General features: G+C 35.7%; 1 long non-coding RNA gene across 4 annotated transcripts in view; it reads left to right on the plus strand.

The window, feature by feature from the left end:
- The window catches only part of LOC140693202 (uncharacterized), a 36163-nt gene that overhangs the window by 12499 nt on the left and 7143 nt on the right, over positions 1-16521 (plus strand). Inside the window, exons 4-6 of one of the 4 annotated variants that reach the window (XR_012068917.1) lie at positions 1232-1394; positions 1942-2061; positions 6547-6688. This is a non-coding gene — a long non-coding RNA (uncharacterized lncRNA). The remainder of the gene's footprint in view (positions 1-1231; positions 1395-1941; positions 2062-6546; positions 6689-16521) is intronic. The other 3 variants (XR_012068918.1, XR_012068919.1, XR_012068920.1) reach the window with 3 other exon arrangements.

Below are 16521 nucleotides of genomic sequence, written 5' to 3' on the forward strand. Positions count from 1 at the left end.
GGACCATTTGATCTTCAGTGTTGTTCACATCAACAGATCCTGTATTGAACTATTGTCTGGATGATCTATCACTTGTGGAGAGTGGGGTGTTAAAGTTCTCAACAATTATCATAGTGTAGTTTATTCTGCCTTTTAGCTTGTTTTTGCTATACATATATTTAGTTGCTCTGATTTTGGATGCATAAATATTAATAATTGTTACATTTATTTGGATGGATTGACTCCTCTATCATTATATAATGACCTTCTTTGCCTTTTTTGACCTTTGTTAGATTAATGTATTTTTGACTGTTTTAGGTGTAACTCACCCCTTTTTTTCTATTTGTTTGAAGTATCTTTTTCTGTCCCTTCACTCTCAGTCTATGTGTTTTTAAAGACAGAAAATAAATAAATAAATATTTACTTGAGCTACATCTTTAAAGAAATAGACCTAACAGATATATGCACAATATTCTGCCCAGTAGCAACAGAACGACGTTCTTCTCAAGCACACAAGAAACATTCTCTAGGTAGGTCCTTTATAAAGTCACAAAACAAGGCTCAGCAAATGTAAGAAGACTGAAATCATATCAAGTATCATTTCTGATAATAATGGTATAAACCAAAAATTAATGACAGAGGAAAATAAGAAAATTCACAAATGTGTGAAAATTAATGTGCATACTCCTTATAAACTATTGGGTTAAAGAAGATATCAGAAATGAAATAAAAAATATTGTGGGGTGATGTCACCAGGATGGCAATGTAGGTTATTACAGACTTTGCTCCCCCTCAGAAGAACAGCTTACAACTGTTCACAGGCAGGACAGCACTGAGAATACACTAGAACATGGGGTGAGGCTGAAGCATCCATGTGCACCATGTAGACAAAGACAGACCATAGTAGAAAGACATAGATGGACACACTTGGGCCCATAATCTGAGAGAATGCAGATACATTACAAGTCATTTTAAATAAAGACAAGCGCAGAACTTTTTGTTTCAGATTTTCTACAGTACTGAGAAAAAACAGAATCCACAATGACACTTCTGTGCAAAGTTGAGAAAGTTACTTTTGAGACTGTTAAAAAAAAAAAAAGAAATAATCTATACACATAATATATGTTCCATAACTGTGTTTACTTGATTTACCTCATTAAATGGAAAATATTTTGTTAAAAAGAAGACATACATCAACCAGACTTATTTTGATTTTCTTCCTATTAATCGTGATTTACCATTTGTATTACAGGACTCATGAAGTAGTGACATATTCAGTGAAACCTACATATGGGATGTTCCATTTATGATACACATGTTGAGAAACTTGAGCTTTGGATGTCACTGAACTCTTCAGCATGGAGTACTAATTACTAATTAAACTACTCTTATGGAGTAAATTCATAAGTTCCTTGGTAAGTAACCAATTACATGGGACAGAAGCCATTGTTGAGGAAGTGACATTACTTAAAACCCTACATAGTAGAGGCAGGATGTGTGAGGATAAGTGTATCCTGAGGGGTAGGGGCAGGGTAGGTAGGGAGGGAATGAGGTTTCCAGAGGGTTGAGTTGGATACTGGAGAATCAGTGAATAAACAAAGAGTAGTAAATCTGAGTAATTTCAGAGAGGCTTCCATAGAGGTGGAGAGTGAAATACACATGTGTTAATCAGGGCCTCCTGGGTTTCAGGATTGGGGGAATTGAGTAAGACTCTAAGTAGCATGGACTCATTAACATATAAAATTCAATGAATTTATTTACTTGTATGTAAATTAAGAGAATTCATATTTTCTATATGAGCAGCCGCATGTAAAGCCATATTAGTTCTGAATCTGGGAGAGGAGAAATGGTCTCTGTTTCTCTTAGAGCACAGTGCCAGGTGATGGTTAGGGGATTTGCGGCAGGTGAGCCTGGGTATTGTGGAAAACTATAAAATGTCTTGGCTTCTTTCTCCTTTTTCAGTTGTGTCTTAGTGCTTGAACTTTTTGTAAATGAAAATCCAGAGACTGATGGAGGTTAGCTGTGATCCTGACAGTTCAATCACAGAGAAGCAGGTCCTTCCTCTTTCTCTGTTGCCAGTAGGTAAGCAGGCTTCTCCACAGGCCTGAATCTTCTCTATAAAACCAAGAAGTAATAAAAGATTTAAGGGGCTCTGGTTATGTTTCCCTAGGTCCCTGAGATGTTTTGTGGCCCAGAAGTTGAATATTCTCCTTCCCAGTATTTGTGCTGTTGAAAGTCTTCACATTACACCAATATGAGAGCGGCTGTCTTTGTCTCAGTCCCTTCGGCACAGGGGAAAGATGCCTCACTCATGGCTGATTGGCTTCTGATGTTCATTAGTCATATAGTGGACACAGTGGAGGGAGACTGAAGAAGCAGAGGCTCACTCTCTAGTTGTGCTGGTGTATGTGTCAGAATGAGGTCAGCTGAACACAGCACAGGTGCAGGAGGCACAGGGGACAACAGCAGGGCTCCTGTGAGTGTGGAGCATGGAGGATAGTGAGGGTCAGCGATCTGACCTGAATTCAGTGTCATAGTTTTGATTAGTAACTGCATCCTCTGAAAATGGCTGCCAATTTTAAATAACATAATTATCTTCCCTCTTGTACAAATCCATCCAGTTTTCATTTTGTAAGGAAACTTCGTTCACATTTAAACACTGGAAAACAATGTATAAATTTTATTTTTTCCTTAAATATGGCTGTATGTTGATGAGAGAAACTGCAGTAGATAGAGCAGCACATAGGATCTTGTGGAAATCTTTGAAGGACTGAAATACCTGAACCTTATTGGAAGATTCTGTTACTGTCAGACCAGTGAGAGTGAGTGCGACCCTGAAGAAGCAATGCTGTATGACCATCAAAGCTGAGAGGTAGAAAGAAGACAGAAAGAAATGGGAGAACTCAGGTCACTGGGGGGCCACATTAGGGCCATCTTTCAGTGTAGAAATCCCTGGAGCGACAGGCTTGTGATGCTGACTTTGTCCACACGTCTGGTAATGGACATCTGATGTGTGTAGTTATTAGAGAATCTGCACCTGCTAACCCCAAGATCTGCATGAATCCTGTTCAGTCATGTGCAGGGCTGCGCATCTGAATTCTCTGTGATTGAAGTGAGTAATAGACATTGACAATTAATTCACTGATTTCTATACAGAACACTTTAAACATGACCTCAGTTTGAAAATCAATACTCCTAAGCACTTAGGAAAATGTTTCACATGAGAGGTGTTCTGTTCCATGTAGAGGTATAATTTGCCATTAGTCACAGTTAATAAGTCATAAATAACAGACATCTGCCTTGTGATGAGTCTAGTTTTATCTAAAAGTCTTAGAGAGAAGAGGTGAGTTATGACTTCTCAAATTCAAATTTTATAATCAGCAGTTCTCTTGATTTTGCCTTTGACCCAGTGGTATTTGAGATTGTGTTATTTAGTTTCCTCGTATTTGTGGAGTTTTTTAATTTTGTGCTGTAATTGATTTCTAGTTTCATTTCATGGTGCAACAAAGATTCTTGGTATGATGTCAATCTTCCTCAATTTGTAAGGTCCCTTTTGTGACATAACATGTGATCTATCCTGGAGAATGTTTTGTTTTCACTTGAAAAGAGTGTGAATTATTCTGCAACTGGATGAAAAGTTCTGTGTATGTCTGTTAGGTCCATTTGTCTAAAGTGTTGTTTAGGTCCACTGGTTGTTTATTGATTTCTGTCTCAATGTTCTATCCACTGTTGATAATCAGATATAGAAATGCTTACTATTGTATTGCATTAAATTTCTCCTTTCAGATCTGTCAATGTTTGCTTTACATATTAAGATGATCTGATATTAGATGTGTATAAATAATTGCAATTGTTATAACTTCCTAGTGAATTGACATGTTTATAATTACATAATACATTTTTTGTCCCATTTTTGGCTAAACATCACATTTGTCTGGGACAAGTATAATAGCCACTCCTGCTTTGTTTCGGTCAGCTTTTCATGGAATATCTTTTACCATCACTTTACTTTCAGCCTATGTGTGTCCTTAAATCTAAGATGAATTCTTGTAGACAGCATATAGGTGGATCTTGGCTTTTTAATCCATTCAGCCACTATGTATCTTTTTATTAGGGAGTTTAGCCCATTTACAGCTAAAATAATGTTTGATCAAGAATGACTTACTGTTGTCATTTTTGAACTGTTTTCTGTTTGTCTTGCAGTTTTTCTCTCATTTTCTTTTCATGTCTTTTGTGTTCCATTGTTTTTGGTATTAATAAGTTTTTATTTCTTTTCTCTTTTTTTGTTCTCTACCACAGGTATATTCTTTGTGGTTACCGAGGGGCTTGTTTGCAATACCTGTTAGTTATAACAGCCTATTTTAAGTTGACAGCAACTTAATTTCACTTGCACATAAGACGCCTCTATCTCTCCATTCATATTATATGCTACTGATATCACAGTTTACATACATCTACTTCTATTATGTATCTGGCAATCTAATTTAGTTATAGTTATTTTAAATCTTTCATCTTTTAACTTTTATAGTAGTATTAGTAGCAATTTGTTGCCACCATTATAGTAATAGAGTATTCTGTTATTCTGTATATATTTAACTTTACCATTAAGATTCAGTTTGTCTTCTGCTCTTGAGTTGCTGTTTAGTATCCTTTTCTTCCAACTTGAAGACCTCCCTCTAACATTGCTTTTAAGAAAGTTCTTGCTAAATTCCTTTAGGTATGGTTGTCTGAGAAATTCTTTCTCTGTCTCTCTCTTTTTCTTTTTTTTTTTTCTTTTGTGGACAGGTGTAGCAATCTTAGTTGGCAGTTTTTCTTTACCTTGCAATATTTTGGCTTATGTTATCCCAGTCTTTTCTGGCTTCCAAAATTTCTCCTGAAAATATCAAGTGGTAGTTTTATGGGAATTACCCTGTATTTATATAACAAGTTGATTTTCTCTTGCTGCTTTCAACAGTCTCTATTTGTCTTGAAATTCTGACAATTTGATTATAGTGTGTCTTGATGTGATTCACTTTGAATTCTCTTACTTGATGTCCTTTGGGGTTTCTGGACCTGGATGTCTGCCTTATTCCTCAGGTTTGGAACAAAATTCAGATATGATTTATTTTATATTTTTTCTGCTTCTTTCTCTCTTCCTCTTGGTCCTCCAATGTTTTGTCTTTGGACTGAATAATGTAACATAATTCCTTTAAACTATTTTCACATGATTTTATTCTCCCCCCCTTTTTTTTTTTCATACTTTACTCTTCTGACCTCAGAAAGAATCTTTAGGAACACTATTTTGAATTTTCTGTTGGGTATATCGCTTATCTCCATATCATACAGTCATTGTTCTTGGAGTGTATCTTTGTTTTCATTTTGTTTTGTTTTTTTCTTAGGATATATTCATTGTTTCTTCATTTTTCTTGACTCCATGTTAGTTTATTTGCCTTAGACCAAATAGCCTCCTCTCCCAATCTTCGGAGTCTTGCCTTATGTCAGAAATGTTTGGCACAAGTCAGCCCAGCCAGAGTTTCTAGGTACCTCTCAAACCTTGTTCTTACTCATAGTGCCTTTTTTAGGTGCCCCCAGGAGACTGAGGTACTGTCAGTGCCCCAAGAGAGGCAAATTAGAAGCCAGCCCTCAGGCAGCAACTGGACAAGCTGGAGCACTGCATGTGTAGCCTGACACTGTCTGTAGAGAAGCTAGGAGCTGATCTCTATTGCTGGAGCAAGCCGGGGTAGGGGGAGTTGTGGGAAAGCCTGCAGGGCCATGAGGAACTGCCACTTTGTTCTCTGCAGACTCCAGAAGACTAATGAGTGCTGGGCTCCATTTGCTCTAAGTGTCATACAAGCTAGAGGACAAAGAGTCAGGCAGTAGCTGGAAAAGTCTGGGTGCTGGATGTGCAGTCAGACTCCTTCCAGGGAGAAGCTGGGCCCTGGTAGTTTTTGCTGGGGCAAGTGAGGGGCAGAAGCTGCAGAGATTACCCCCCTGCCAGCTCAAGCTCCCAGAGGGCCCTGCCAGCTTCCAAAGAGAGGAGTGAGTTAGAACGTAGACTTTAGACAGCAGCTGGGAAGGTCAGTACATGAGATAGATGTGCAGTCTAGCTCCTTCCAGAGAGAAGCTGGAAGTTGATTTTTATTTCCAGCTCAGTCTACACTAAGCCATAAGGAATATCTGCTGGAAGAAAAACATCTTGAAAACTGAAAACATTCACGGTTTCACCAGAGGAGAAAGATCACTCTGATTCCAAGACAAGATAGTGAGACTCTTTTGTTGCCAGTGCAGAGAGAACTGAGAGCAAAGACAGAGTGAAGAATGCTCAGTGTTTTCAACTAGAAAGGAACTAGATGACTCCACAGTTGATTGAACTATTTTTTTTGTCAAAAACAATCCAATAAATGTTAGCTCCACCAGAACAATCTAAGTTCTATGTAGAAAAGGGAAATGTCTGCTCTTTCTACGATGTTATTTTAATTTGCACAGCTTAATGCTTAGAGTATTACACTTACTTAGTAAATCTTTAATTCACTTACTCATTCATGCAAGAAATAATCACTGACTTTCCAGCACTGTTTTGTGTCTTAGAGATTGGATACAAGAAAGAACTGAGTACAAGAATTATGATCAGGAAGGCACCAGTGTAGTGATGGACAAACTAGATGTAAACATCTTCAGACAGCTGTCGTTGCTTTGACCAGACATGAATCGGGGCTGATTGAGGTCTGAGGTATGTGGAAGCTTGTCTGGATACTTAAGTAAAGAAGTCATTGTTGACAGACTCACTGAGACCAGATGGCTGAAGTTTTCTAGCACCACATCTCTGAAGAATTTTCTCTGGGATGAATCCACCAAGGCCTGTAATTCTTGATGGACATCCACACTACTTCCTTCAGGTCACTACTTTGTAAAAGTTCACAGATGCTCGGGTTCTGATGGGGCTTCCCTGACCAGTTCTGTGTGCAGAGATTTGACATGATGGTGCTGGGCAAGGGGACTTTGTGTACAGTTGGCTCAGACCTTGTTTGCTGTTTCTGTGCTGACTTATTTATATCCTTCAGATACAATCAGGAATATATAGACACTGGAAAACAACAAATGTTTATTGACAAAATTATCACCTGAGGTATAGTGTGAAATACCCTGGACATGCTCAAATAAAGTCATGACTCTTTATTGGTTATTATAAATTTTGAGAACACGTAACAAAGCTGTAATTTTCACCAATTTTAAGTGCATAAGGCAGACAGTGTCAACAAACTGCTGATTCTTAACCATAACTGTGGATAGATTAGCCTGATACAAATGTCAAGTTTCTCATCTGTGAAATGACTCAACAATTATTTAGGAATTTTAAGAATTCCAGTGAGTTGATATGTAAAGTGCTTTTTATATAGCAAATGCTCAATAAATTGAAGTTATAAATCTGTTATTACTAAAATGACAGACAGCCTTCCAGCAATGCTCAGAATACTGCAGGACTAAACAGGATTCACGGTGAATTCAGGGTCTGCAGTTGTAACCTCTCTCATCTCTGTACAACTCAGATGTTCATTAAAAGGCATAGGACATACAATTCAGAAGCACAAGCCAGAGGCCCATGAGACTTATGTACTGAACGGTGGCCCCAGCCTAACCCCTCTCCATTTTCTCTGTGGTCTCCAAACATTAGTTACTATTGTCTGCTTTGTATCTTCATTCGGTCTATCTGTGAAAAGGTAATAGAAGCCTCTCGACTTAATCTAACTGAAGCTGGTCTCTCCAGTTCTTCAATAATTTCCACAGGTCCCTAAATTGTATTTCATATGCTATTCTCTTATGTTTATGCATTTTGTAATTGAAATATAGTCAGTTTACAATTTTGTGTAATTTGTGCTGTTCAGCATAATATTTCAGTCATATATATACATATACATATATATTTTTGTCTTCATATTCTTTTTCATTATAGGTCACTGAAAGATATTGAATAGTTCCCTATGCTTTACAGTATGAACTTGTTATTTGTTTTATATATAGTATTTAGTATATGCAAATTTCAAACTCCCAATTTATCCTTTACCACTCCCTTTCATCCCTGGGAACCATAAGTTTGTTTTCAATGTCTGTCAGTCTGTTTCTGTTTTGCAGGTGAGTTCATTTGTGTCTTTTTTTTTTTTTGTAGATTCCACTTATAAATGTAGAAATTTTCTATTTCTGGCTTACTTCACTTATAATGATGATCTCCAGGTCATCCATGTTGCTGCAAGTGATATTATATATATACACTATATATATACAAGTACATATATATATGTAGTAGAGTAGGATTCCATTGTAAAAATTTACCACAATTTTTTATCCAGTCATCTATCAATGGACATTTATGTTGTTTCTATGTCTTGGCTGTTGTAAATAGTGCTGCTGTGAACATTGGGGTGCATGTGTCTTTTTGAATTATATTTTTCTCTAGATATGTGCCCAGAAGTAGGATTGCTGGATCACATGTTAACTAGTAATTTTTAAATTAACTTCCATATTGTCCTTTAAAATGGCTGCACCAATTGACATTCCCACCAACAGTGTAGGAGGGTGCCCTTTTCACCACATCCTCTGCAGCATTTATCATTTGTGGACTTTTTAATGATGGCCATTTGACTGGTAATAGGTGAAACCTCATAGTATTTTTGATTTGCATTTCCCTAATAATTAGTGATACTGAGCATTGTTTCATGTGCCTGTTAGCCATCTGTATGTCTTCCTTGGAGAAATGTCTATTTAGAAGAAATGCCTGTCTTCTCCCCATTTTTAAAAATATATTTTTATTTAAGTATAGTCAGTTTATAATGTTGTGTCAATTTCTGGTGTACATCACAATACTTCAATCATATAGGAACAACATATCTTCATTTTGATATTATTTTTAACTATAAGTTACTACAATATATGAATAGAGTTTTCTGTGCTATACAGTATAAACTTGTTTATCTATTTTATGCATAGTAATTAGTATCTGCAAATCTCAAACTCTAATTTATCCTTTTCCACATCCTTAACCACTTGGTAACCATAAGTTTGTTTACTATGTCTGTGAGTTTGTTTTGGTGTTGTAAATAAGTCTGTTTTGGTTTTGTAAATAAGTTTGCCTTTTTTTCTGATTCCACATTTAAGTGATATCATATGGAATTTTTCTTTCTTTCTGATTTACTTCACTTAGAATGGCATTTCCCAGGTTTATCCAAGTTGCTGCAAATTGCATTATTGTATTCTTTTTTATGACTGAGTAGTATTCTATTGTATAAATACACCACAACTTCTTACCAGTTATCTGTTAGTGGACATGTAGGTTGTTTCAATGTCTTGTCTATTGTAAATAGTGCTGCTATGAAAATTGGGGTGCATGTATCTTTTTGAATTAAGATTCCCTCTGGACATAAGCCCAGGAATGGGATTGCTGGATAAGATGGTAAGTGTATTTTTAGTCTTTTGAGGACTCTTCATACTGTTTTCCACAATGGCTGCACCAAACCACATTCCCATCAATGATATAGAGGATTCCTTTTCCTCCAAATCCTCTCCAGAATTTACTCTTTGTGGACTTTTGAATGATGACCATTCAGACTGTTGTCATGTGATACCTCACTGTACTTTCGACCTGCATTTCTCTGATTATTACTGATATTGAGCATTTTTTCATGTGCATTTTGGCCATTTGTATGTCTTTATTGGAGAATTGCTTGCTTAGGTCTTCTGCCCATTTTTTAATTGGTTATGTTTTTTTCTTATGAAGTTGTATGAGCTGCTTAAATATTCTGGAGATTAAGCCCTTGTCAAATTCATCTTTTACAAATATTTTCTCCCATTCTGTAGGTTGTCTCTTTGTTTTGTTTATGGTTTACTTTGTTGTGACAAAACTTATAAGTTTAATTAGATAGGTCCCATTTGTTTATTTTTGCTTCTATTTCTATTGCTTGGGTAGAATATCCAGGAGAACATTACTGAGATTTATGTGGGATAATGTTTTGCCTATGATTTCTTCTAAGAGGTTTATAGTATCTTGTCTTATGTTTAAAGTTATAAGTCTTTTTGAATTTATTTTTGTGTATGGTATGAGGGAGTATTCTAACTTCATTGATTTACACGCAGCTGTCCAGTTTTCCCAATACCACTGGCAGAAGAGACTGTCTTTACTCCATTGTATGTTCTTGCCTCCTTTGTCAAAGATTAATTGACCAAAAGTTTGTGGAACTATTTCTGGGGTCTCTATGCTGTTCCATTGATCCATATGCCTGTTTTTGTTCCAGAACCGTGCTGATATGTAGTGTAGCTCTGTAGTATTGTCTGAAGCCTGGAAGGATTATTCCTCCAGGTTTGTTCTTTTTCTTCAGTAATGCTTAGGCAGCTCTGTGTCTATTTTGATTCCATATAAATTATAGTATGATGTGTTCTAGTTCTGTGAAAAATTTCCTGGGTAATTTGATAGGAATCACATTAAATCTGTAGATTGCTTTGGGTATATGGTCATTTTAACAATATTAATTTTTCCAATCCAAGAACATGGGATATCTTTCCATTTCTTTAAATCCTCTTTAATTTCCTTAGCATTTTGTAATTCTCCACATATAAGACTTTAACTTTCTTGGTCAGATTTATTCCTAAGTTTTGTTTCTTTTTTGATACAGTCTTAAAAGGAATTACTTCTTTACTTTCCTTTTCTGATATTTCATTGTTAGTGTAAAGACATGCCTCTGACTTATGGATGTTAATCTTGTATCCTGCTACCTTGCCAGTTTCTTTTATCAGCTCTAGTAGTCTTTGTGTGGAGCTTTTAGTGTTTTCTATATATAGTATTATGTCATCCATCTATAATGACAATTTTACCTCTTCTCTTCCAGTTTGGAACTGTTTTAGTTTTCTTGTCTAATTGCTATGGCTAGAACTTCCAATGCTATATTGAATAGAAGTGGTGAGACACGACATTCTTTTCTTGTTCCAGATTTTAGTGGGAGGGCTTTCAACTTTTCACCATTGAGTATTATACTGGCTGTAGTTTTGTCATAAGTAGCTTTTACTATGTTGAGATATGTTGCTCTACACCCAATTTGATAAGAGTTTTTATAATAAAAGGTTGTTGAATTTTATCAAATGCTGTTTCTGCATCTATTCAGATAAACATGTGATTTTTATCCTTTCTCTTGGTAATGTGGTGTATCACATGGATTCATTTATGTATCCTTTGTCCCTGGGATGAATCCAACTTGATCATGGTGTATGATCTTTTTTAAGTGTTGTTGGACTTTGCAACTTTTTATTGAGTATTTTTGTGTCTATATCCATCAAAGTCATTGGCCTATAGATTTCCTTTTTGTAATGTCTTTGGCTTTGCTATCAGAGTAATGGTGGCTTCATAGAATGAACTTGGGAGTATACCTTCCTCTTTAATCTTTTGGAAGAGTTTGAGAAGAACTGGCATGAGCTCTTTGTATGTTTGATAGAATTCCTCAGTGACGCTATCTGGTCCTGAACTTTGGTTTGCAGGGAGTTTTTTAATTGTTGATGCTATTTCACTTCTACTGATTGGTCTGTTTGTATGATCTATTTCTTCTTGATGCAGTTTTGATGGATGTTTGATGGATGTATGTTTCTAGAAACTTCCATTTTTTCTAAATTGTCCAATTATTTGCCACATAGGTGTTCATAATATTCTCTTAGAATTGTTTGTATTTCTGTGGTGTTGGTTGTAATCTCGCCATTCATTTCTTATTTTGTTTATTTGTGTGTGCTCTCTTTTCTTGGTGAGCTGGGCCAGAGGTTTGTCAATTTTTTTTAGTCTTTCATAAAACCTGCTCTTGCTTTGATTGATTTCTTCCATTGTTTCTTTAATCTATGTTTTATTTCTTTCCCCCCTGATTTTTAATATTTCTTTCCTTCTTGTACTTTGGGTTTTGTTTTTTCTTTTTTTTTTTTCTAATTATTTTAGGTGGTAGGTGAGGTTATTTATTTGAGTTTTGCTTTTTGTTTGTTTGTTTGTCTGTTTGTTTAGGAAGATCTCTATCTGTTTGAACTTCCCTCTTAGGACTGCTATTGCGGCAAGATATAGATTTTGTCTGGTCGTATTTGTATTGTCATTTGTCTCAAGGTATTTTTAAATTTCTTCTTTGATTCCGTCGTTGACACATTGCTTTTTTACTAGCATGCTGTTTATTCTCCGTGCTGTCATTTTTTCTCATTTGTTTTCCTGTGGTTGATTTATAGTTTCCTGCTATTGTGGTCAGAGAAGATGATTGGAATAATTTCTATCTTCTTAATTTGTTTGAGGTTACTTATGTGCCTGACTATGTGGTCTTTCCTAGGAAATGATCCAAGAGCACTTGAAAAAATGTGTTTATTCTGTTTTGGAGGCATGAAATGTCCTACAGATATCAACCATTTCCAAATGTTCTAATGTATCATTTAGTATTTCCATTGCCTTATTGATTTTCTATCTGAAAGACCTGCCCAAAAATGTTGGTGTGGTGTTAAATTCTTCTACTATGACTGTATTCTTATTAACTTTTCCCTTCATGTCTGTTAGTATTTTTATATATATATATTTAAGTGCTCCTATATTGGGTGCATATATGTTAAGGAGTGTAATATTTTCATCTTATATTGCTCCTGTGATCATTATATACTGTCCTTCTTTATCTCCCTTTGTGGCCTTAGTTTTAAAATCTATATTATCTGTTATAAGTATTGCTACTCCTGCTTTCATATCATTTCCATGTGCATAAAATATATTATTCCATCCTCTCAGTTTCTATTTTTCAAACTTTTTCTTATTATTGAGTTATAGTCATTTTACAATGGTGTGTCAAATTCCAGTGTACAGCACAATTTTTCAGTTATACTTGAACATACATACATTCATTGTCACATTCTCTTTCACTGTGAGCCACTGCAAGATCCTGTCTATATTTCCCCATGTTACATAGTACAATCTTGTTTATCTATGCTACATTTTGAAATCCCAGTCCCTTCCCACCCTTCATCCCCCTGGCAACCACACGTTTGTATTCTATGTCTATGAGTCTGTTTCTGTTTTGCATTTATGTTTTGTTGTGTTTTTTACATTCCACATATGAGTGATCTCATATAGTATTTTTCTTTCTCTTTCTGGCTTACTTCACTTAGAATGACATTCTCCAGTAACATCTATGTTGCTGCAAATGACATTATGTTGTAGATTTTTGTGGCTGAATAGTATTCCATTGTATAAATATATCACATCTTCTTTATCCAGTCATTTGTTGATGGACATTTAGGCTGTTTCCATGTCTTGATTATTGTAAATAGTGTTACTGTGAACACTGATGTGCAGGTGTCATTTTGAAGTAGGGTTCCTCCTGGATATATGCCCAGGAGCAGGATTCCTGGGTCATATGATGTCTATTCCTAGTCTTTTGAGGAATCTCCATGCTGTTTTCCACAGTGGCTGCACCAAACTACATTCCCACCAGCAGTGCAGCAGGGTTCCCTTTTCTACACAACCTCTCCAGCATTTGTCATTTGTGGACTTTTGAATGATGGCCATTCTGACTGGTGTGAGGGGATACCTCATTGCAATTTAGATTTGCATTTCTCTGATAATTAGTGATATTGAGTATTGTTTCATGTGCCTATGGATCATTTGTTATTCTTCCTTGGAGAATTGCTTGTTTAGGTCTTCTGCCTGTTTTTGGATTGGGTTGTTTGTTTTTTTCTTATTAAGTCATAAGAGCTGCTTATATATTTAGGAGATCAAGCCTTCATTGGTTTCATTTGCAAAAATTTTCTCCCATTCCATAGTTTGTCGTTTTGTTTTACTTCTGGTTTCCTTTGCTGTGCAGAAGCTTGTAAGTTTCATTAGGTCCCATTTGTTTATTCTTGCTTTTATTTCTTCTAGGAGAAAATTTTTGAAATGTATGTCAGAAAATGTTTTGCCTATGTTTTCCTCTAGGAGGTTTATGGTACCTTGTCTTATGTTTAAGTCTTTAATCCACTTTGAGTTGATTTTTGTATATGGTGTAAGGGAGTGTTCTAGCTTCATTGTTTTACATGCTGCTGTCCAGTTTTCCCAACACCATTTGCTGAAGAGACTGTCTTTATTCCATTGTATATTGTTGCCTCCTTTGTCAAAGATGAGTTGACCGAAAGTTTGTGGGTTCATTTCTGGGCTCTCCATTCTGTTCCATTGGTCTATATGTCTGTTTTGGTAGCAATACCATGCTGTCTTGATGACTGTAGCTCTATAGTATTGTCTGAAGTCTGGGAGAGTTATTCCTCCAGCCTCTTTCTTTCTCTTCAGTAATGCTTTGGCAATTCTAGGTCTTTGATAGTTCCATATAAATTTTATTATGATTTGTTCTAGTTCTGTGAAATATGTCCTGGGTAATTGGATAGGGATTGCATTAAATCTGTAGATTGCCTTGGGCAGTGTGACCATTTTAACAATACTGATTCTTCCAAACCAAGAGCATGGAATATCTTTCCATTTTTTAAAGTTTTTTTTAATTTCCTTCATCAGTGGTTTATAGTTTTCTGTGTATAATTCTTTCACCTCCTTGGTTAGATTTATTCCCAGATATTTTATTACTTTGGGTGCTATTTTAAAGGGGATTGTTCCTTTACTTTCCTTTTCTGTTGATTTATCGCTAGTGTAAAGAAATGAAACTGATTTTTGAACGTTAATTTTGTAACCTGCTACCTTGCTGAATTCTTCAATCAGCTCTAGTAGCTTTTGTGTGGACCTTTTAGGGTTTTCTATATATAGAAACATGTCATCAGCATATAATGACACTTTTACCTCTTCTTTTCCAATTTGGATCCCTTTTATTTCTTTCTCTTGCCTGACTGCTGTGGCTAGGACTTCCAGGACTATGTTGAATAGGAGGGGTGATAGTGGGCATCCTTGTCTTGTCCCAGATTTTAGTGGGAAGCTTTTGAGTTTTTCACCGTTGAGTACTATGCTGGCTGTAGGTTTGTCATATATAGCTTATATTATATTGATATATGTTCCCTCTATACCCACTTTTGCGAGAGTTTTTATCATAAATGGATGTTGAATTTTATCAAATGCTTTTTCGGTATCGATTGAGATGATCATGTGGTTTTTGTCCTTTCTCTTGTTGATGTGATGTATTACATTGATTGATTTGCATATGTTGAACCAGCCTTGTGTCCCTGGGATGAACCCCACTTGGTCATGATGTATAATCTTTTTTATGTGTTGTTGGATTCTATTTGCTAAAATGTTGGTGAGGATTTTGGCGTCTATGTTCATCAATGATATTGGCCTATAATTCTCTTTTTTTGTAGTGTCTTTGCCTGGTTTTGGTATCAGGGTGATGGTGGCTTCATAGAATGAGTTTGGGAGTATTCCCTCCTTTTCAATCGTCTGGAAGAGTTTGAGAAGGACTGGTATGAGTTCTTCATTGTATGTTTGGTAGAATTCCCCTGTGAAGCCATCCGGTTCTGGACTTTTATTTGTAGGGAGTTTTTTAATTGCTATTTCTATTTCCTTTCTAGTGATTGGATTGTTCAAGTGTTTAGTTTCTTCTTGATTCAGTTTTGGTGGACAATATGTTTCCAGAAACTTGCCCAACTCCTCTAGGTTATCCAGTTTGTTTCCATGTAGTTTTTCATAATATTCTCTTATGATATTCTGTATTTCTATTTTGTTTGTTGTAATTTCTCCATTTTCCTTTCTTATTTTGCTAATTTGTGCTCTCTCTTTTTTCTTCTTTGTGAGTTTGGCCAGAGGTTTGTCGATTTTATTTACTGTTTCAAAAAACCAGCTTTTGGTTTGGTTGATTTTTTCTATGGTCTTGTTAATCTCTATTGTATTTAATTCCTCTCTGATCTTTATTATTTCCTTCCTTCTGCTGCTTTTTGGGGCTTTTTGTTCTTCTTTTTCTAATTCATTCAAGTGGTGGGTTAATATGTTTATTTGCGATTGTTCTTATTTCCTGAGGAAGGCCTGTATCGCTATAAACTTCCCTCTTTGCATTGCCTTTGCTGTGTCCCATAGGTTTTGAGTGGTTGTGCTTTCATTATCATTTGTCTCAAGGTATTTTTTAATTTCAGTTTTGATTTCCTCATTGATCCATTATTTTTTCAGTAACATATTGTTTAATCTCCATGCTTTCCTTGTTCTCTCCTTTGTTTCTCTGTTGTTGATTTCCAGTTTCATGGCATTGTGGTCAGTAAAGATGCTTGAGATAATTTCTATCTTCTTAAAATTGTTGAGTTTTTTTTTTTGTGTCCAAGTATATAATCGATCCTGGAAAATGTTCCATGTGCACTTGAAAAGAATGTATATCCTATTTTTGGGGGGTGTAATGCTCTGAAAATATCCACCAAATCTAGTTTTTCTATTGTAGTATTTAATTTCTCTGTTGCCTTATTTATTTTCTGTCTGGAAGATCTGTCTAGTGATGTTAATGCAGTGTGAAAATCTCCAACTATGATTTTATTCCCATCAATATCCCCCTTTATCTCTGTTAGTAATTCTTGTATGTACTTAGGTGCTCCTATATTGGGTGCATATATATTAACAAGTGTAAT

The sequence above is a fragment of the Vicugna pacos genome, unplaced genomic scaffold, assembly GCF_048564905.1.
Source record: "Vicugna pacos unplaced genomic scaffold, VicPac4 scaffold_19, whole genome shotgun sequence".
Classification (NCBI taxonomy): domain Eukaryota; kingdom Metazoa; phylum Chordata; class Mammalia; order Artiodactyla; family Camelidae; genus Vicugna; species Vicugna pacos.